Genomic DNA, 23829 nt, shown 5'->3' with positions numbered 1-23829 from the left:
ATAAACTGATTTGATTTGAATTGATTATAACCAGCCTCTTAAATTTCACTTGCCAACAGACTGGCAGTCAATGCAGTGGTGTCACATGGCAATACCATATTTGATCTATAAGCACATGTGCAGCCACATTTTGTACCATCTGAAGTTTCTGACAACTCCATGTATAGCACATTAAGTGATCCAATCAAGAGGCATGAGTTAGTGGCTTTCTTTTCTTTTCTTTTCTTTTCTTTTCTTTTCTTTTCTTTTCTTTTCTTTTCTTTTCTTTTCTTTAGTTTTTTAGTTCTTTAGTGGCTCCCAATCCAAGGAAGGCTGCAACTGGTGCATCAGTCAAAGCTGGGCAAAAGCCGTCCTGGCCACAGCTTCTATTTGCTCCTCAAGCGAGAGCTGGATGTCCAGGAGGCCCTCCAAGTTGCAAGTCTGCTCTTTCAGGGAGAACACAACCCCATCCAGAATCAAAGTTAGTCCTAGAGTAAGTTTGTTTCTGAATTAATAGTCACTCTCTTTTGCTTAGGTTGTCTGAACCTGGTTGTCCTCATCCAGGCCCTGCCTGCCTCCAGGTTCTGGACCCAGTCTTCCGCTGCATCTTCCATTTGGCCTGGGTGAAGATAAATAGCAGGGCATCATTTGCACATTGATGATATCTCACTGCAAACTGATGGATGACTTCATCCAGCAGCTTCATGTAGATATGAAATAAAATGGGAGAGAGCACAGAGCCACAGGGATACCCTATCACTCACTAGGAATGCCTACTCAGGAGTGGAATCACTTCAAAACCCTATCCCTACTCCCAACTCTTGCAGGTGCCCAAAAGGGTGATGAGACCAAACAGAACTAGAACAAGTGGTGCAAAATTCTGGTATGGAAATGCAGTAAATGCCCTGAGGGCTTGAACACTGAATGTTAATTATGCTCTTTACGGAGCTCCTTTTTCTTCTTCCCTTTTCCATGAATACTAGCTTGTCCCATGTTAGGAAACAGCTTACTGTTTCAGGGTTTACTTGTATTATTTAAATGCATATAAATATTGATTTTCTGTACATTTAGCATTGCTTTACCCTCTTGTGTTGTTCAGTTTTAACTTCAAATACCTCACCTTCCATGCCACCGTCTTCACTTCCCAAATCCTCAGCAAGTAGTTCAAAGCCAACCTGCATTGTCCTCACTGCACTGGACCTGCAAATGCTGAGGGGGAAAAAAAGGGCCAACGCACCTGACAAGCAGGACTGTGCACAATGCCATCCACCTGGAGTCCTGCCCTGTCCATGTTCTACCACCAGCTACTTCAAGTGGCACTTGCTGCTTTCAACAAAGAAACAAACAAACCTGAGCAAACAATCAGGGAGAGCCGCCAAACTTCTGCTCAGTTTAAGGTCATATCCAATATGAAGCTGCCTCTATGAGGAGCAGGGAAAGGCCAGAAGCTTGAAGACTGGTGAGATAAGAGTTCCCACCAATGCAGTGTTGTCCAAACTTGGCCACTTTAAGATGAGTGGACTTCAACTCCCAGAATTCCCCAGCCAGCATGGCTGGCTGGGGAATTCTGGGAGTTGAAGTCCACTCATCTTAAAGTGGCCAAGTTTGGACAACACTGCACCAATGGGACAATCGCCTGCTCCCAAGCCCCACAGAGTCTCCGCATTTCTGACACTAGAGTCAGGCTCTTCTGCACGGCAGCATTAAAGCGATGCTATTCAGGGTGGGGGGGTGGCTGAAAACTAGGTTGTCTAAAGAAACGTTGACCATTCCGCCAACCTTACTTCTGCCTTTCCAACAAAGAAGAGGAGGCGTTCTTTTCACAGCAGAAGCAGAAAGAGGAGATATATGGTGTGGGGAATGCTTCCTTTCATCCCACTATCTAACTGAAGGCAGCAAGAAAGATCCTTTGTTGCTGATTCGTCTTTCACATGGAAATCACAGAACCAACAGCAGAATGCTCGCTTCCACCCTACTCCCTTCCCCTGGGGAAAATGGGTCTTTTGGATGCCAGCAGAACTGGCGCCCAAAAGTTCAGCTTCCCTTTCTTCTGTCCGCACTTTGCACGTCACCCATTCGATGGCAGGAGAAGTGGGAAAGAAGACTGCTTTTGGGCACACAGAGAGTCTTGACTTCCCCACTATCAAAAGGCGAATGGCTCTGAAAATCAGTGGCCAGGGACTGCAGGGTGTGCCCACAGGAGCCTCAAATGGTCAATAGCAACAGGGCCTGCCCTTGGCCCCTAAACTGACTCGGAATGATTCGCTGCAGATTGACTGCTCAGCATGGCCTGTGCCAGCAGAAGCAGAGAAATACCAGAATCATTCAAGGACAGCTGCATGCATTCATTTCCTCAGAAATAATTGGGGGGGCATCTTTGTGGCAGGACAAGTGTGAACCCTCTTGTACCATGTCCAAACTGGAAACAAATTGACCCAGCTGCCCAGTGCCAACAAAGATTGCCAGAAGAGGACTGAGGGAAAGGTGAAGGGCCAGGACCCAGGGTGAAGGGGAGGTTCCACCAGGAAACCAGCAGAACCAATTACAGCCACAAACGTGCTGTCAAAGAGCCCATCATTTCAAGCTGATTCAAGCAGGGTCTTGAGGCAGTTTATGAGGGAAAGCAACCTTTCCTGTGCAGGGCTTCTTAAGCTGTCCTTGGGCTGCCACAGCTGTGGGAGGACACTGAGAAGCAGGCAGAGGCAAGGGGACACAGTGAGTGGGCCATCATCCTCTCACTGGAGCAGAGAGCCCAGTGTAAGATTGCGCTTACTCATTGCTTGCATGCTTTCCTTGGATAAAGTGAGGATAAATCAATTACAGTGGAACCTCGGTTTACGAACTTAATTCATTCCGTGACTCTGGTCGCACCCCGAATTGGTCGCAACCCGAAGGAAATTTCCCCATAAGGTTCAATGTAATTACCGTTAATCCGTTCTGGAATGGAGGACAGGGAGGCAGCTCTTGCTTGGAGGGAGAGTCCCCCTCCCTACGACTACGTGTCAGGGGCGGAAAATGGCCGCAGACCATGTGTCAGGGGCGGAAAATGGCCGCGGACCACGTGTCAGGGGTGGAAAAATGGCCGCGGACCACGTGTCAGGGGCGGAAAAATGGCCGTGGACCACGTGTCAGGGGCGGAAAATGGCCGCGGACCACGTGTCACGGGAGGGAAAATGGCTGTGTATCCTGTTCGTACCCTGAGGCGGAGTTCGCAAACTGAGGTAAATTTTTGCGGCCGGAGCTGGTCGTAACCTGAAAAGTTCGTTAACAGAGGCGTTCGTAACCCGAGGTACCACTGTATGAACTTATCTTATGTAGATAAGAAGGAGTTTAGCTTTGCTGTGGAGGAAATCTTGAACATAAAACATTGGTTTGGATGGGCAAGTTCTTTCTGCACTTAAGCAGATTTTGAAATTAAATGGTGATTACTCCCTACTGAAGATATTGAATCTCACATGAACCATAGAAGTCAAGCCTGTTAATAATGAATAAACATTTTTAAAGTACTAATTAAATGTATGTTCCACATATACACGGCTTACTTTATATCTTGCAACACAAAAACAGCTTTAATAGGTTTTGTCCAGAGGATAAATTTTGGGTAAGGGCCTTTTGCTGCACTGTTGCTCCTCCCCCTTCCCTCCCCTCCCTGAAAAGTAGTCAAGATTTCCTTTTCAGATAGGCCTGGCTTCTGAGTTAAATTAAGAATGGTGTGAGGTTTTGTACTACACTGTCCAGCACTGTACAATGTTCTGGTTAGCACTGAATAATTAATCAGTTCTTGCTTCCAGGGAAAAGATGTTGGGAATTTGACCTTTCCTTTGCAGTATATTACATATTAATCCAAGCCTCTTTCAAGCCTCAGGGCACTAAATGTCTGAGCCGGTGGATGGTTTTACCATTGTTTCTAGTTGTGTTCTATCCTGTTACTTAATTTTCAAGTAAGGATATTGCAAACACATCTAAATATAACATATAAAAAACCCAAAAGGCTGAGGGACAGCAGAAGCTGAAGTCCTCAAGCATGGCACCAATAGAAGAGAATATGTGCAGCTCAGGGTTGAACTGTGGAGTCCTTGGGGTTCTCTGAGCTTGGTTGTTTTTTGCAAACATTTCATTACCCGGCTAGGTAATGTAATGTAATGTAATCTTCAGTGCTAAAATGGGATGGGGTTTGCTCTCTGTTTATATACATTAGCTTGCTTGATTGTTATGTACAGTAGCTTCAGTGTTGGTGGGGGTGTTGTTTTCTCCTTGGTAATTCCTTGATTAAGCTATTGTTTACTGCTTGATTGTCTGTCTGAGTTGGTAGTTCCTTGATTAGGATATTGTTTGCTGCTTGATTGTTTGTCTGGTGTTAATCTTGGTGTTAATCCTTGCTTATCTGGGTGTTGATTGCTGGTGTGGAGGTATTCTGGTCTTTTTGTTTCCTTTTTATTGTCTCTTTTGAATAGTGTGTAAATGTTGGTTATCTCTATGTGCCTGTTGATGGCTGACTTGTCTGAATACCAAGCCTCCAGGAATTCCCTCGTGTTTTTGGATTTAGCTTGGTCTAAGATGCTGACAACTGAGCAAACTCAGGGAGGCAGTGAAGGACCGGAAGGCCTGGCGCAGTATGGTTCATGGGGTCACGGAGAGTCGGACACGACTTAACGACTAAACAACAACAACAACAAGATGCTGACATTTTCCCAGTTGAAACTATGGTTAAGTCTGTCCCACACAGGATGCAGAACAAATCACTCTTGGTTACAGCAGCAAAAGCAGTGAAAGCTTACCTCCTCTTCAACTCCGTGGCACCCTCTCTGTTCACATTCTTGCATGATGAGATTTAGTGCTGCCCTAAAATCCGCTATCCAATGAATCCATGTGTTGAAAATACTGCTCTGTAAGATTTTTAGGAGGTCCTATCTGGCATTTCTCTGCCTTTTCTTGCACAGCTCTTGTTTTTGGGATAAAAATGCATTACTTCCCTGCTCTTCCATAAAGATGTTTGATTGCTAAGGTCATGTTAATCAATCTTGTTGAGCAGGAAGAGCTAGCCTGATTCAGGTGGCAGATGTGAAGAACCACAGTACAATAACAAACGGTTAATAACGGGGTCTAATTCTGCATTTCTTGTTTTCACACAGGGACCCCATTTAGATCGCAAAGAACTAGACTGTGAACATTATGCTTTAAAAATATTAAACTGTGCAATAATAGTGGCAGAGTAATGAGCTTCACTATAATATGTAATAGGTTGGTACATGGCAAGTCTGATGCTGTTGGCAGATTGAGCTACTATTGAAATTGAGATGAAAACCAAGTATAAAATTCAAAGCATTTCCTGTCTCAAAAGTATTCTTTTCCAGAGAAGGTTCCTGCTCTGTATCCAGAGGGAGGTGTCAGATTTCAGCTGGGAAGTTTTCTGCTTTGCCCGTTAGCGATTGGCCTCATATCCTATCTTCTCCCATTCCCCTCACTCACCAGCTCTAGGTTGCTCTTTCAGCAAAACCTTTCAGCAACGCTTTTGTATTAGCTGAAGGTCCATTAAAACAGATACCACACAACACTTAATGCAGTGATGTATTATTATGCGACCCTAACCCTTTCTCATTTTTACATGTTTTCTCAAAAGTCCTACTCAGCAATTATAGAATTTGGGATGGCAGCCTCTTAACTGCACTTTGAACAGTTTGTAGTGTCTGTTTTTCACAGAACAGGGAAAACATATTAATTTTATTTTATTTTTTTCAGTTTGTCTATCAGAAAATTCACACAGACAGATTGAACACAAATATTATTTACTATAAAAACGAACGAGAGATTAAATCGTTTATTAAAATATCCTTCTACCCATTCATGGAAACAGAAACTGACATTAGGGCAAAACCATACTAAAATTAATGCTAGAGTTTCAATGCATGGAAATAAATAAATAAATAAGAAAGTAATAATAAATGGGAAATATTTAACTAAAGGCACAGAAGCCCTATAAAGATTGCAGATTGATGACCTTATTTGCCATGTGTTTAACTCTGTTTCTCAATAGCATCAAATTGCTATCAAAACTGATGCTAGTGTTTCACCCTGCATGTTGAATTGCACATTGGATGAGTTCATGCAGTTGTGACTGGGAGCCAGTGTGGTGTAGGGGTTAAGATGCTGGATTGGCACCCAGGTTCTGCCCCACACTCACCCATCCCAAAGTCCTGCTCTCTCAGTCCAACTGACCACACAGGGGTGTTGTGAGGAAGAAACAGGAGGAAGGAACATTTACTTATTTATTCACTTGTCGTAATCATAAGGTTACCCAAGGCTTGGGGGAAGAGCCCAATCTTCGACTTTTGCTTGAAGGAGAGCAGTGCTGTTTGAATCCCTGGAGAGGCAGTTCCAGAGGACAGAGGTGCTGTGACACAGAAAACACAGTTCCAGAATCTGCTTAGATGACATTGCTTAATGGAGGGGACCTGGAGCACACCAAATCAGCCTGAATGGCAGACAGCAGATGGGCAGATGGGAAGAAACCATGGGACCACATGCACCACCTTGAGCTCCTGAACAAAAAGGCAAGCTATTAGTCTAATCCAGCATGCTGGCTGGGGAATTCTGGGAGCTGAAGTCCACACATCTTCAAGTTGCTGAAGTTGAGAAACACTGGTCTAATTAGTCAATCAATCAATCTAGGCTAGCTGCAAACACTATAATAAATAGTAAAACAGAAATGTACGTATCTCCAAATTATAAAGTACTTGTCACTGAGGTGATAAGTCAATGTTTGGGATGTCACGGTACATGGAGATATATGACTGCATTTTCTTTGACATAAAAACGTGGAAACAAATAAAATCAGCCAACCTGTATTGTTATGGAGAAGACTAGGTTAGTCTAAAACCGTTCTCCTAGCTTTCTATGAGAAACTGCATTTATGTACTGTTCACTGTTAGGGCAATTCTCTGCCATAGATAATCTACCCTTGGGAAGAAGCAGAGTCATGTTAATAAAGCTAAGATGTAGTTTCAGGGATATTTTTTGTATGTGCAGTTTTTGTTTTTTTTCCTGCAAATGTTCTGTGTTAATAACGTTCCCTGTTATTCTTCCCAGCTGGTTACTCTTGTTTATACCAATTATAAGATCAGATTTTTTCCCCCCATTCACCTGGTGAATGGGATATTTAGACATCTTACTCAAGTGTCTGCATTAATTTGTTCAAAATGCATACATCCAAGTAATTGAAGTCATTGTTTGATTAGCTGTCAACAGATACACAATCACACTTTTGTATGCCTTTTGGAAGGAATATGATCTGTAAAGGTCGTAAAATAATGATATGGTCTATATTTAATCTGGCACTGTTACTGGAGGGAATAAAGTCTCTGAAGCCACTCCTGCCAACAATTGGTGTTATGGAGCATGTAAGATCATGTAGCTCATGGTCTTGTAAAATAAGAATCTTTCCAGTTCAAGAAAGAGTTGTTGTTAAGGGTTTACTACAAAAAGATCCTATACTTTTAGCAGGCATTACTACTTCACCAAAGATCAAATTACTTAATTACGGATTTAACTGAGTTAACATAATAAATTATAGAAGGTAATTGCTAGATCCAGGAAGTCAAAGAATATTCTCAGGGATTACATCTCAGCTGTGAGATGAATAGCTGGTGGCATTACCCAAACAAGCTTTTTCAGGCTCTGTTTGTGGGGTACCAGTCTGCTGCTGACCCACTACCCCACCCAGGACCCAGTTAAATGTGTTGTGTGAGCACAGCCTTACAGAAAGTGGATCTGACTCTATTTTTGAGTGAAAAGTACAAGTAGCATGACTAAAAAGAATGACTCTTGGGATTAAACTTTCTGGATAGGTGTGCCATCTGCTGAGAAAACCCCACTACTTAAACTTATCCATAAACTGGATAAATTATGGGTACTCAGTTGTGAAAGGAAAATGTCCTGTACTTGTTCAGAGTTATTTCGACATTCTTTCCCTTTGGAAAATCTTGGAGTTATTTAGGCATGGGGACCTTTTCCAAAGCACTTCATTATGCTTTTTGGACTTGCTTTTGAATATGTTCTCCTTAGAAGTCAAAGCCCATTTAAGAATTTCCCAAGTATCATAGAATTTAGTTTCGCAAAATTGCTAAGAATGTCTTACTACAAAGGTTACGGGGGTCAGGATTCTTAAACTGGGAGCAGTGACTAGTTTCAGGATGCTCCTCTCTGCAGCGTAGCTATGTCTTATGTAAGTTTGCATCAAGTATTAAACATTAAAAAATGTAGCATCAGTTCTCTGCCACAATTTACTCATTCTGCAAGGGTCTAAGTTTTTAATGGTTGTAACTGGCAGAAATTGCTCCACTTGCAACACTTGACTAAAAGTTTCCATTACACAACTTATCAAGTATCACCTGTCAAAAATATCCACCCTGTGCAAAGGATTATAAATCCCGGTGAGACCATCATTATCTGGCACAGCCATTCAGATGGGGTGGCTGCATATAGAAACCCCACTTGGAGGCACTGCTTTATGGGACAGCTTCTTCTCTGGATCCCTTCCTGCCTGCCTGCGGTAGGTTGCACAATTAGGCAGAGCTGCTGTCTGAGTCAGGCCTGAGCTGATCTCGCTTGAAAAATAACTGGAATAGAAACTGAATAGGTCAAATGTGAATATCTGGCGCCACCGTGTGGAAGACGGAAGAATAGGTGGGAATGCATTATTGTACTTTCACTAACACACTGATTTAATTTTCAACAGCCCCCCCCCCCCCCGGATTTCTAGGAACCAGCATCCTATGAAGACAGTGCAGCTTTCACAGAATTCTCAGAGCTCCCCCCCTTCAAAATTCCAGCACACAAATGGATATTTACGGAAATCTGGAACACTAGCTATTTAAAAAATTATCACTTTCCATTACATGTCCTATGCTGTATGTCTTAAGGATGAATTGACTTAACAGTTACTCTGTCTTTTCCACTGGCTATTTTGCCAATAAGAAAATTTACATTAGAAGTCACAGAGGAAGACAATTTTTCAGGGAATCCTAAATGAGAAGATTCCACGGTGAAGCAACTACCAATTCTGTAGCTGTGTTGACTGCTGTGGTCAGAGAGAATAATTTTTTGTTTTCTTCTACATAGGAAGGAAATTATGACCACTGTGCTAGACCTTCCTTTTTGCTGGCAGATTATGACTCTTTTTATGGTGTTTGTGGTGGTTGATGCATTGAATTTGGACTAGGGAATTCCAGGTTCAAGTAACCCTCTCTGCCACTGGTCAACTTCTGAAGACCCACCAAAAGGAACCAGCCTGTTTCACTTATTTCAGTGGATTGTCTGTATCTGAATTAGGGTTTCCCAAGAATTTCACAAAAGCAACAGACGATTAAAAGAATGGAAAGCAAATGATTGTTTAAATGAGCCTGCTTGGTGACATGGTTAAGGTACACCAGCGTCTCTGCCCCAGAATTTTCCAAGCCTATGATGAGGAGTTACTGGTTTGGGAGTTTTTCTGGATGCTTATATTTTATAAATATAAAGGAGTGTATATATATTATATAGACTCCTTTATATTTCTTAATATCTATGAAGACAATGAAAAGAGGGAGGCGGGGAATGTTCATGATGAATGAGATGTTTGCTCCACATAAAAAATAGAGCAGCAATTTTCAACATATTACAATAATCTGAGGGGCCTTTGGATAATTCTGATCCCTACACTGCCCGAAGGATATCAGATTAGGGAGAGCTGACCTAACAGAGATTTTCACAAGTAAAATAAATCCAATAGATTTTCTTTCATCTGAAAGGAAACAGATGGAACTAGCCTGCCCCATTTCAGTTCCTACAAAACTCCAGTTCCACTTTTTTTGTAAAGCTCCTGTGTGCTGAAAATAGTGATATCACAATAGCTCTACCCAAATGAAGAAATCAGGATACTTTCAGGGTTATTGTAAAATACCAGTTTTGAATGGGAGTTTTAGATAGCCAGAATAAATCTGAGCACTGATCAATCAGTATTTGTCACCTTAGTCACAGCATCTTATGAAAGGACAGATCATGGAAGATAAATCCTTAGTTTTACCATTTGCTTCACCTCAGGGTTGCTCAGACAATTGAGTTAGGATGTTTTGTAGATGTTCTAATGATCTGACTGGCTAAACAATTGCTTTATTTTATTAAAAAGTTTGGTAACTTAATTTTTCATACATCTGCTTCAACCCCTAGCAATCAGCAAATCTGCAATAATTCCTTATGATTACATCTCTTCTTAGCCCCAAATCTCTTAGTCTGTCTGATATTTGTTATGGATATTCCTTGCCATCATAGGGTGAGATCAGAACCCCCTACTATGATTCCTATGACAAATAGTGTACTTAATCCCCTCATAATGATCCAGCTTTTGTGCAAATTTCGTACCATTTGGGTGAAAAACGAAGAAGACAAAGCCACTAACAAAGAAAGCAGATTATAGATAAGTACAGCTCAAATCTCCATCACTGATTTCTATGAAATGCGATGCTCTTTCACCAATCCATTGGGGTATTTCTGCAAATTCCATCCCACCCTGCTGAATGAGCCATCTGAGTTTTTCCCTGGCTAACTAATATGGGGTTGTGCTGCATTTTTATTTATTTTATTTACAGGGCTTTTATGCTGCGCCAGTTGAAACTGTGAATATACACATGTAAATAAGATTAAAAAGTACAAAGCCTGAAAGATAAACAACATAGCACGAGGAAAAAGAAATAAAACCCCACCCTCAAATTATATTTCCAAATTATAGGAAGAAGCAGTAGACATTGACCCCCTCAAGCATGTTGAAAAAGCTAGGTTTTGATAGTCTTTTGGAAACCCAGCAGGGTAGGAGCTGTCTGGATGTCAGGGGAAATGCTGCTTCCAAGCAGGGGGAAGCAACGGAAAGGCCTGTCTCTGAGGCTCCTGTAGGTGTCAATCTCTAAATGAAGGGCCTGAATTGAGCCCCGCTCCTCACAAGATCTAATCAGGTTGGCAGACTCAACTGGGAGAAGGCAGCCTGAAAATATTCAGATTCCGCACCATGAAGGGCTTTAAAGGTGACAGCCAGCAGCTTGAATTGTACTTGGAAGCAAACTAGTATTCAATGAAGCTCTCAAAGTAGAGATGCCACATGACAGATTATGGAACGCCCATCGTTACTCAAGCTGCCACAAGCTGGACCAGCTACAGCTTCTGAGTAGTTTTCAAAGGCAGCCTCAAGCAGAGTGCATTCCAATAACATACAGTTCATATCTGTCATAGTGATACTCAGATCTTTTACTTCCTTCTCAATCTTAAAACCTGCTGTATTCATCAGCTTTGTTTGATCTCCTATTTTCATGTTTTTTGTTAATCTTAAAACCTGCTAATGCACCAAATTCTTTTAGCTTTCCTATTATTGTTTCAATTCCCTTTAAAGGATCATCCAAAACCAACACCAAGTCATCTGCAAAAGCCCTTAATTTATAAGGTTCGTTTTTAATCTTTACCCCCACAATTCTCTCATCTTGTCTTATTATCTCTATTCAGTATTTCAAAACCAAATAAACAAGCAAGGAGATAGTGGGCAGCCCTGTCTTGTTCTTTTACGTATCTGACAAGGCTTTGTTAAATCTCCATTAACAATTATTTGTGCTTTCTGTGAAGTACCATATTTTTCCATGTATAAGACGATACTTTTTTCTAAAATCATTACACTAAAAATTGAAGGTTGTCTTATACAAGGAAGTAAGCCGAGGAGAGAACCGCGCAGTTGCAAAACTGCCCATACTTTGTCTCTGCAAACAGGCTTCCTCCAGTCACGAGCCTTATGTAACTGACGTCAGCTGATGCTGAACAAACCAATTGGAATGCATCCCGTTGGAGGCAGAGAGCGTGTAGGCAGTGCGCAGATGCGACAGGGACCGGTAATGTCAGAGCATTCTGAGCCCATAAAGATGTCAGAAAATAAAAAAATAAATAAGCGAATGTCTTACTCTGCAAAATTCAAACTGAATGTAATCAGTTATGCAAAACAGCATGGAAATAGAGCTGCAGAGAGACAGTTTGGACCTCATCCGACTGAGTGTATCATGAAAAGGTTACCTAATTACTAAATAAAAATGTGTTCTGCTTTATCTTTAAAATATTGATTTCTTAATTTTGGGTTGGAAAAGGGGATTGTCTTATACATGGGGGTCTCTTATTAATGGAAAAATACGGTATAAATCTACCTTGCACATTTAATAAAGTTCTTTCCAAAGTTCCTATCTTCCAAAATTTTGAACAGGAAAGCCCGATTCAAAGGCCTTCGCTGCATCTAAGAAAATCAACCCGACTCATTTTTCATTATGTTGTTCTAAATATTCCAAAATGTCCAATACATTTCTAAGATTGTCCTTTAACTGTCTTTTAGGTAAAAACCCACATGGATCCTCATGAATAAATTCTTGCAAAATTATTTTCAATCTATCAGCCAGAATCGCTGTAAACAACTTGTAGTCATTATTCAGTGATGATACCGGCTGATAGTTTCTTGTTAAAGTCAAATCTTGTCCCTCTTGAGGTATTAGGGCTGTACTGGCCCCTTTCCAACTCTCTGCCATCTTTCTTCCCTGTAAGATGGAGTTCACTGTCTTTTGTAAAGGTTGTAAAAGTTCATCCTCAAAACATTTATAATAAGAACCTGATAATCCATCTTGTCTAGGCACCTTTCTTGGTTAAATCTTTTTTGTAGCTTCAGAAACTCCCCTTATTGTTATAGGTTCATTCATAATCTGTTTCTGTTCCTCTGTAATCCTCGGTAAATTTTGTTTCTTTGGGTATTCATCTATTTTCTCCAGAGAGATGTCATTTGCTTTATGCAAGTTAGAATAATATTGATGAAATACATTTTGCATGGCCATGCTATCTGTTAATACAGTATCTCCCTCTTGTAGTTTCAATATCAGTTTCTTTCCTTTTTCTTTTCATAATTTATATGCCAACCATTTCCCTGGTTTGTTTGCAAGCTCAAAGGTGTTTTTTTTTTTTTGCTGTACATAGTTCATATTTTATTTCATTTCTCTTACCATTAACATAGATAACTGTTGTTGTAAAAGCTTAATTTGTTGAGAAATACATCTTTGCTTGAAATTTCTTTAATTATTCTTCTTTTCTCTTTATCTCATCCAAAATAGCTTGTGCTTTCTCTTGCCTCTTCTTTTTGAGTTCACTATTATGTTGTATGAAATAACTTCTGATAAAAGTTTTAATTGCACCCGAAACCATTCTTAAATCAGTACCTTTGTTTACATTATTTTCAAAAAATTCCTTAAATTTCTTTTTACAATCCTCCACTATTGGTTCTTTCATTTCGTCTCAATCTAAAAGAGCTAGATCTCCTTTTATAAACTAAAGTCACAGGATTATGATCCCCAAAAAATCTTTGGTAATATCTCTACTTTAGAAACCTTAGTAGGCAAATTCTTTGAAATCCATATCATATCTATTCTTGAAAAGGATCTACAGTGATCTCTAGGATCTCTAGTTATGAACTTAATCCGTTCCGTGACTCTGATCGCAAGTCGAGTTGGTCGCAAGTCGAGGTAAATTTTCCCATAAGGTTCAGTGTAAATACAGTTAATCCGTTCCGCCCTCCGAATTTGGTCGCACCACGATGCAAATTTCCCCATAAGGTTCAATGTAAATACATACGGTTAAACAGTTCTGAAACATATGCATTTTATTTTTAAACCACAAAAACATGAAAAAAAGCACAGTATGAAGAGGGAGAATGGGGTGGGGAGGCAGTTATTGTTTGAAGGGACAGTCCCCCTCCAAAAGGATATCGGGGAGATCTCCTTCAGGGGTTTCCTCTCTTCTTTGCCTCTTAGTTGCAGGCTCAGTTCTGGGGAAAAACCTGTCTAAAGTCAGTTGTTTTTTCCTGTGCTGCATAACCCTCCAGAAATGAGAGAACATGTTGTCATTCATCATGTTCAACGCTCTGGTTGTCACAGTTCTGTTGGGGTGGTGCTTCTCAAGGAAATCCTGGCACTCATTCCATTTCGCCATGATGGATTGTATCACGTCACTGCTAACCTCCTCCCCGTCCTCCTCTTCCTCAGTGGAATGCTCCTCGCCAAGCGCTTTCTGTTGCTCACTCTGGAGCTCAGCAAGTTCTTCCGTGGTCAGCTCCTCCTTATGGTCCTCAACAAGCTCCTCTATGTCTGCATCATTGACAACCAGACCCATGCTCTTGCCCATGGACACAATCTCCTACACTACTTCTGCATCAGACCCTTCAAAGTCACGTTCAGCGACACATTCTGGCCACAGTTTCCTCCAGGCTGAGTTTAAGGTCCAGCAGGTGACATCTTGCCAGGTTTTGTCAATGAGGCTGTTGCAGTGGAGGACATTGAAATGTTTCTTCCAAAACTCTTTTAGAGTCAAGGATGTTTCCTCAGTGACATTGAAACACCTGGTGAAGAGCACCTTTGTGTAGAGCTTCTTAAAGTTGCAGATCACTTGCTGGTCCATGGGCTGCAGAAGAGGTGTTGTGTTGGGGGGGAGGAACTTGACCTTTATGAAGTCGTACTTGGCGTCCATGTCATCCACCAAGGCTGGAGGGTGTGCCCGGGCATTGTCCATCAGAAGAAGGCACCTTTCAGGCAGCTGGTTGTCAGACAGATATTTTTTAACACTGGGTGCGAACACCTCGTGCACCCATTCCATGAACAACTGCCTTGTGACCCACGCTCTCGCATTGGCCCTCCACATGACAGGCAGTCTGGCCTTGTTCACATTGTGTTCCCTGAACGCACGAGGGGTCTGGGAATGGTACACCAGTAGCGGCTTAATCTTCAGGTCGCCGCTTGCGTTCGCACACAGCAAAAGGGTCAATCTGTTCTTCATGGGCTTGTGCCCTGGCAGTGCCTTTTCCTCCTGCGTGATGTAAGTTCTGTTTGGCATCTTCTTCCAGAAGAGCCCTGTCTCATCGCAGTTGAACACTTGATGAGCAACGTATCCTTCCGCCTTCATGAATTCCTCAAATTCTGTCTTGTAGGCTTCTGCAGCAGCCTTGTCAGAACTGGAAGCCTCACCATGTCTTGCCACATTCTGGATGCCACTTCTCTTGTGGAATTTCTCAAACCAGCCTCTGCTGGATTTAAATTCCTCACTTGCTGCGCTGGTAGAGGGGTTTGTCCGCAGTAAATCACTGTGCAGTTTCCTGGCTTTTTCACAGATGATAGCTTCACTCACGCTATCACCTGCCAGCTGTTTCTCATTCAGCCACACTAACAGCAGTTTTTCCACCTCTTCCAGCACTTGTGTCCTCTGCCTCGTTAAGATCGTTACTCCTTTTGCCACATCAGCTCCTCTGATGGCATCTTTATTGTTCAAAATAGTTGAGATGTTCGACTTCGGCATCTTGTACTCCGAGGCCAGATCAGTCACATGAATACCACGATCGTGCTTTTCTATAATGTCCTTCTTCAGTTTGATTGTCACTTTTTTCTTCAAAGCCTTATTCTTGCCAAGCCTGCTCTGCATTTTCTTTGGAGCCATGCTGACAAGCACACCAAAAACCTTCCAAAACGCCACAAAACACACCACAAGCCTCACCGAACGTCTCCTTGCTACCGCGATCTCGCCCACAGGAAGCCGTGACCGCGTGGCAGCAGGGCAAATGGCCGCGGATCCGGTTCATAGCTCGAGGCGGAGTTCACATGTCGAGGTAAATTTTTGGGGCCGGAGCTGGTCGTATCTCGAAAGATTTGTAAGGAGGGGCGTTCGTAACTGGAGGTACCACTGTATGTCTTTCCGAAAAATAGGTGTACTCTCTTGAATTACCTTTTTTTTTTTTTTTGGTCTCCATATATCCACAAGCCCTAAATTGTCCATCAAATCAAAGAAAATTTTGGTAGTTTGCCTTGAGTGATTTCAATATTTTTCTCAAGTTCTATCCAGTTGTGGGGAGATCATTCCATTCCAATCCCCTATGAAACACCAATTTTCATAAAGAAACCTATTAGTCTCTCCATAAGTCCTTTACATAGCAGTACTTTATCCTCATTTGGGGCATAAATTCCTAATATCAGAGCCTTAGTCCCATGTAAATTAACTTCCACCCCAACAAATCTACCATGGTCATCAGTCAACACAAGTTCTGGTTTTAATTTGGAATTTATATACAAAACAACTCCATTTCTTTTTTTCGTTCCTGCTGAAATAAATTATTCACCCAAATTTTTATAAATCAAACATTTTACATCCTTTTTTCTAATATATGTCTCTTGTAGGCAAATTATATCTTGTTTTAATTTTTTCAAATAATGATTTTTTTCCTCTTTTGAGGATCATTTGCTCCATTTATATTCCATGTTAAGTATTTGTGTTCCATAATTAAGCCAAAAATTTAGAAAAGTCGATACCTGGAGCACCTGCTGAAGTTTTTGTGTAGTCTCCTCTGACACCTCCATTTGAAACTCCTGAAATTCCTCTTTAAATTTTTCTAGAAATTACCTCACCTTCTGCACAGAATTCAGTTGAAAACTCTGCTGTTTAAAAGTAAAAATCACACTTTCCAATCCATCCCACCGAAATGGGATCTTTTTCTGTTTTAATCTATCAGTCAAAGAAGAATATTCTTCTCTCTTACGCAAGATTCTAAGAGAAGTTTCTTTAAGAACAATTACATCTGTATTATCAATCTTCAGTCTTGTATTAAAATTCTGCTGCCTCGGGTGGGACTAGAACTCACAGTCTCCTGGTTTTCAGCCTGATGCCTCAACCACTATACCAAACTGGCTCTCACTCAATGCTTTAGTTACATTGCTGCAAGAATCAGTATTTTTAGTCTGTTATTCCTGATGCTTTTTTTTTCTTCCTCAAAGAGTTGTACCCCTGCATTTTCCTTCAATTTCCATATTGTTTCCACTACCTATTTGCTGTTCTTGTCATCCATATTGCTTCCACCTGATTAGTGACTGTCCTTGAAATACAGTTGTAAAAGGAGTGCATTGCCTTATTCAATATCTTTGGCAAACAGCAGATACTGTTCAAGGATACTTGTGTTTGAAGGGGAAGCCCCTTCCATAACATTTTCTGGCTTGTTGGACTTTCCCTTCTAGGGTTCACATCTCCTCCACATTGGATTGTTTTCACAAGTGATGTATACTGATTAAAAAATGACTGTGCCTTTAGTCCTACTCTGTTTCCTGTTAGTGATCTAAAGTACGAGGTGGCTACCAGCAGAGAGGTATTCATACTGCGTTGTTAAGAGAGAGGAAACAAGATGGCGACGAGGCTGCAGCTTTAACAACGAGCTCCTGCAAAAAGGTTCTCTACTTCTAAATCCACATAGCCTTTAAAACTTTAAGAACTACTTGCAATATAAGACGGTACAACCCTCCCTTCTGGAGTATTCTTGGATAACAGCTAAAGCTGCAACTAACTCCTTGTGTTATGAGGAAAAGGAAGAAGCGACAAAGAATACCCTCTGCAAGGCAACCTTCAGCAAAGCCGCTGAAGCAACAGAAGGTAGATAAATTTATAACCAATAAACGTATCTCTTCGGCAAGTAATTCCTCCCTACTTCACTTATCGGACAGATATGATCCATTAGAGTGGGACTTACAAGCAGAGATAGAGAGTCAGCAACTGGTGGAGCTTACCTCTTCCCTGATAGAAAATGCCCCCTCTCCACAGGCTGTTGCTGTCAGCTCAGCTGCCGAACAGTTTATCCAAAAGGGAGTTGGAGCTTCTGACCTCCAAAATTTGAAAGATCAAAATGCTGTAGATTTATTATCTAGACACAGTTTGTTGACGGCACAGACTGTTCTCTCAATTTTTGACTTATTGACCACAATCAAAAACCAAGTAGATGCCTTAAAAGAATCCTTCATAGAATTTACTAAAAACCATCAGAAGCAATTTGAGTACCCTGACAAATCCAAGAATCCACCTCCAAAATGCCCTTTGCAAACACTCATCAGAGGAAAGGAAGACCCTTGTCTCAGAACAAACCCCTCAGTAGGACCAGCTAGGGAGGACAAGGTAAAGATAAACAGCCTTGTACATTCAGGTGAAAAGGGGGACAGACCGGTAATAAGTAATTGTTACTTACAAACCAACAAGATAACACTTCAAATTTTAAACATTGGTATGAGTAGAGGCAAATGGGAGACCAAAAGGACAGTGACCCAATCATTAAGTCTGCTAGTACGCTGTGAAAAACAGCTCCTGGACTTGCATAAGACAGAATGGCTACCAGCCAGAGGCAGCTTTAAGCGGGTTTTGCTGACATTTGGGCAGCCAGTGATTTCTAGTATGCTCCTAAAAATGAAAGCCTTTTTGAAATCCTTTTCAATATTTCCAATCCGGGTCTTTCATTCTGGGGCAATTAGCTCTCTAACAGCTCAGTGCAGCCGAGAGAACGATGGAGCTGTAATATGTAGTGGAAAGGTTATTTCAGATAACTTCAAGGCTATTCCACCAGTGGAGTCCGGGACAACGAATGATGAAAGCAAACAACCCACTTGTCCTACGTATGCACAGCTGCCTGCTGACTCATTAGAAGAAATTCTAATTAACTCCTTCGGTGCCCTTGCCGATAGCAGACAAGTGGAAATACTTAAGAAATTAGATGATTTAAGGGGATCCTTGATGTCAATATGTCATGCAGCAAAGCCACTTATAAACCTAGAACTCTGCAAAATGCAGGTTAATCCCCCCCCCCCTTGGACATCAAAGTAAATGCACAGATGGAGTGGAACTTCCCAACAGCATTGATAAAGATGCTGTAAAGATACACAAAACACAAAAGCCGGTTATAACATTGGAGTCAGAAGTCCCTAGTACGCATAGTACAAGCTTCAATTTCTTCCAGAAGCAACAGGAAGTTACTAGAAAAAATATATTAACAGTGGCCCAGATTCATGAGCAACCCTCTGATACACCCAATCCTGGACTTGCAGAAGATAGATGTACTGATGAGGTGGAACAGATAGAGGACTCCAGCAGGGAAAGTCCTTTAACACAGATGGTTTAGCAGCACGCGGACCGGTACAAGACAAAGCCCCTTAAAGATTATATCATGGAATTTAGCTGGTTGGCATCGCAATAATGGCTTCAACCATCTTGAGTTTTTGTCAGACATGGATGTTCTACTGCTGCAGGAAACCTGGACAGCTGATGATCTCCTCTTTAATGGGTTCCAATCATATAAATTGGAAGCAACTGAAGGTAAAGGCGTGGGGCGACTAAAAGGTGGTCTGGGAATTCTCATCTCCACCGCCCTGAGAGTTGCCCCTATACCTATCTCCCCTCTTAAACAAATGGCCATGGCAATACTTTTGAACATGGGTAGCATGCATTTGTTAGTTATTAATGTTTATCTTTCTCCAAGCGGAAAAAAAATGAAACTGCCACAAGTTGGCTGGAACTAGAGGATTATGTTGGCAATCTTCTTTTGGAATTCCCTAATGCCATGGTTCTTCTTGGGGGTGACTTCAATGCTAGACTAGGCACTGATAACCATGCACTATATTCCAAATTCCATCAGCATCCCCCTTCTGTTGTGCCTAGTCTACCCCCTACCGTGTTGGTGCGACTCTCTAGAGATAAAAAATCTAACTATGCCAGACTATGACTCACCAAGTTGGCAAATAAATTTAATTTACTCATCCTAAATGGCTCCAAAAGTGAACTCACTTTTATCAGAAGTGAGGTTCTCATGGGTACAGAAAAAGCACTATTGACTATATGTTAGTCAATTCAAATCTAACACACCTGGTGAAGAACTTCGAGGTACTACCACATCCAGAAAATGACCATCTTCCACTCTGTTTGCAGCTGGAGACTCCAGCTATGCAGGAGCATCAGGTGAGTCATTATATTCCTGGAATTGTCCCAGAAGGTCAAGCCAAGTGTCGTGCCAGATGGTCTCCTTCTCTTGACCATAAGATGAGGTCAGCACTCATAGATTTACAAACACCTCGGGCATCCATTATGTCAACTGATAACACACAGGACCCTTTGAGGGTATATAAAACATTAATACAAAAATTACAACCTATAATAACTCGCACCTCAAACTCCTCGGCCAAAAGGGGGGCAAGTTTTTCCAAGCCATGGTTTGATAGAGAATATGTTGACATTAAGAAAACACACTGGCCTACCATCAGTATAAAAATGAAATAGAGAATGATAACACCAGCACCAAGTCTCTTGAACACTTAATATCAAAAAACAGTATAAGAAACTATTGGCTAACAAAAAGAAAAATGGTATGAAATCCACCTGGCAATGACTTATTGAAGCTGCTAAGATGAAGAATTCTTCCTGGTTCTGGCATCTACTTTCCCATTGATCCGCAAGACCCTCTACCATGTTAGACTCCCACATAGCCCCAGAAATATGGGAACTTCACTTTCAGAGACTATATGAAGATTCCTCCGCTGAGATGGAAATACAAATGAAAGATGGCCTAAACGAGTGGCTGCCTGTCTCAACAGCTGACATCAAGATGTTAATTGGTCAACTAAGAAAAGGGAAGGCCCCGGGAGTGGATTTTATTCCAGTAGAAGCATTGAAAAATTTCATGGAATGGTGGGCTCCGATGCTAGCATCTCTCTTTACTTACATTGATAAGACGGGACGAATCCTGGAGGATTGGGGCTTGGCTATTATAGTCCCAATGTTTAAAAAAGGCAGGGGGATGACCCTACAAACTATAGGTCGATTAGCTTGCTAAACACAATCAGCAAATTATATGCTAGACACTTACAGGAAAAACTCAAGGACTGGATGGTCCAGAAGAACCTGATAGCAGATGAACAGGCAGGATTCAGAGAGGGACGAGATACCATCGAACGATGTCAAGTTCTTCAACGTCTGATAGAAAAGTATTCCAGCAACAAGATAACATCATTGTATGCTGCCTTTATAGACCTCAAGGCAGCCTTTGACTCTGTTTCTAGGACCAAGCTCTGGGAGAAGCTGGAAGCTGCATCAATAGACAGTAGGCTTCTCTATTTAATTTGGGCGCTACATACTAACACCACCCTTAAGGTTAAATGTAATAGGCAAGGGTTTCTTTCAAAACCAATTAAAGTGCAAAAGGGGGTGAAACAGGGATGTATCTTGGGTCCCTTACTCTTTAACTTTTACATCAATGACATGGTGAGATACCTAAACCACCCGGATTTTCACCCACCTAAATTAGGGGTTCGTAACATTGCCCTGCTGCTTTATGCAGATGACGCAGTTGTCCTTTCTAGGACACCAATTGGTCTAAGAAGAGCCCTGAGAACTCTGGTCCAATATTGTGCAAACAATCTTCTAGATATAAACTATCAGAAAAGAAAGATTATGGCCTTTTCCAAAAGACCAAAACAACATGTCTGGACTATCAACGGTCATAGAATAGAACCAGTGAATAGTTTCAAATACTTAGGTATTTGCATGCCTCCGGATTGAGGAGAGTTCATTGTGAATATGTGGCTGATTTAGGTCTTTGTTCCGCCTATGCCATTTTAATTTTTTTTCAAAGTAAAGGGGGATATTTTGTCCCAGCAGCTCTCAAACTTTTCCAGGGAAAGGCACTAGCCCAACTTCTCTATGGGTCTGTTGTCGGGTCTCCAGCTTCAAGTGTGACATACTTGGGAAGAGTCCAAGCTAAATTCATCAGGGTGGTCCTGCAAATGCCCAGATGTATCTCCAATGCACAATTACACTTGGAAACAGGCACGATAAAGGTCAAGTCGAAAGTGTGCCTAGCTTCGCTGAATTTTTGGCTAAAAATAAAGCACTACCCGCAGCGCCTAGCTCCACTTATCCTTCAAGATAAATTTCAATCCTTGTGGAAAAAGGATATCGAGCTCAACCTCTCTAAGTTAGGCTATTCTACGGCTAGGATTCTAGCAATGGAATATGAGCAGGCAAGAATGGCCATAAAGCAAAGGACAGAGGATATAGAACGTCAAGCAGATTTAGGGAAGGTTCCATCCTTTTGGTCTCCTCCATGTAGCAAGTTTACTGTCACTGCTGCCAGATATCTAGCGCAGCTTGAGCTCCCCAGTCAGTGGAAAGCATTCTCTTTAGCTCGTTGCCATGTTCTTCCTTCAGCAGTGCTGGACGGCTGCAAGACTTTAGCTGCAAGACTTTGCCCTTGTGATGCCAAGGAAGTAGAAGACATGGGCCATGTTCTCCTCTGTTGTATCTTTTACCAAGTCCCACGGAGTAAATTGCTCGCACCCCTGATCAGCAAGCAGCCTGGCTGTCAAGAATCAGATTATCTTCAAATGCTTCTCATGGATGACTGGCCTTACGTTACAGCGCAGGTAGCCAGGTTCTGCGTGGCGGCAATAAAGATCCGTCAACATCGGATAGGAAGCTGCTGAAAGGTTTTGCAGTAATGGATTATAGCCAACTAGTATTTTTGCTTGCATTAACAGTTCCCAAAGAGACCTGAAAATACTACTTCGAGAGTCAGGGGGCCTTGCTGAGTGGAATCGATTTGGTAGGGGTGGACTAAGTAGGTGACCATGAAAAAAACAGACAGAAATATCACCAACACACTTCAGTTTTAGATATTATCATTTTATCATCACCTTATTTTAGCTAACAATAATTGTAGGATATCATAATTTAAGGAGTAATGATTACACTATAGGATAGGCTGTTTGACTTCATGTATAAATGACATTTAGGTGGCCAAATTATAATTATGATATAGATTTTACTTGATATTATTATATCTAAGATTTTTAAGTAGACACGTTATGTGCATTTTTAGTTGTACTGGTCTGTGACTGTAATAAACTGATTGACTGATTGATTGATCTAAAGTACTCTCTGATAAGACTTGAGGACAAAAAAACTACTTGATGGGTACATTTAAGGTTTTTGTTTTTTAAAGGAGACCAAAAAGTCTTGTCCTGTTAAGGTCCTTAGTCTTGTCCTTATTACTATATTTTTTAGAATGTTGAAATAATTAGGGATACCAAGGAATACTTGGATGCAAAGAGAATTCCTAAAATAGCAGCATTTTACATCATGAAAGAGTTTTAACAAATATATAATTAAGAGTGCCATCTAAAACATATCTACTCAGAAGTAAATTCCACTGAATTCAAACATATAGGAGAAAGGGGAATTAATTATCAGAATTCCAGGGCTGATACACATTTCCTTCCATCTTGGATGATATCTACAAAACCACCCCTGGAGTAGCTCACCAATCCACCCCTCTCTCCATGCCCCCCCCAATCAAAACATCAGAATGGTATCATAAATCTATGCAAGTGCTCCAAAATGGTTATGAAGTTGGATTTTTCCTTCAGATGCTGAGCCTATCTCACCCTCACAGGAAAAAAATCTGTTCTATTATATAAACACTTCAATTAGGATTGCACTATTAGTAAATAAAATCCTTTCAAATACTGAAATGAAACAATTGACCTAATTTCAAATCAGGAAGATCTGCTTAAAATTAATAATTTACTTTTAAATTAAGTCAGAGAAAAATATGAAAGGATGATCTAGGGGAACATAACAGTAGGAATCTAATCTGCATTAAATAAATAGGTATACCTGGATAAAAGTAATATAATTGGACAAATTAATGAAGTGATAAAATGAAATAAGTATCTGACATTTCCCCATGAAGTCCTATATTTAAACTATTTTTAGCTAGTCAGAACACAACACAGTCATAATTTATGGATACAAGCTTGTTTCATTTGAATAAATATACTACATATGCAGTAATTTTGTGTGCAAAATTAAAAGCTGTCTCACTGGGATATCACTGTGGAATAATATACTGTACATGCATTATTTACATAAACCGATGGTATAAAGACTTGTTAAATTAAGTAAGGCAGAGATATTGCG

The 23829-nt window shown here is 41.1% G+C and overlaps 1 protein-coding gene across 1 annotated transcript in view; it reads right to left on the bottom strand.

The window, feature by feature from the left end:
• Window positions 1–17739, bottom strand: part of LOC103068121 (flavin containing dimethylaniline monoxygenase 3) — a 48959-nt gene extending 31220 nt beyond the window's left edge. Inside the window, exon 1 of the mRNA XM_088153975.1 lies at window positions 17607–17739. The gene's annotated coding sequence lies outside the window, so the exon portion shown is untranslated. The remainder of the gene's footprint in view (window positions 1–17606) is intronic.
• Between the last annotated feature and the right edge of the window lie 6090 nt (window positions 17740–23829).

This window comes from Python bivittatus, unplaced genomic scaffold (assembly GCF_059951505.1).
Source record: "Python bivittatus isolate LINGU-HERP-01145 unplaced genomic scaffold, Pbiv_v1 ctg000700_np1212, whole genome shotgun sequence".
Classification (NCBI taxonomy): Eukaryota; Metazoa; Chordata; class Lepidosauria; order Squamata; family Pythonidae; genus Python; species Python bivittatus.
This window is presented reverse-complemented; position numbering and strand designations above follow the sequence as displayed.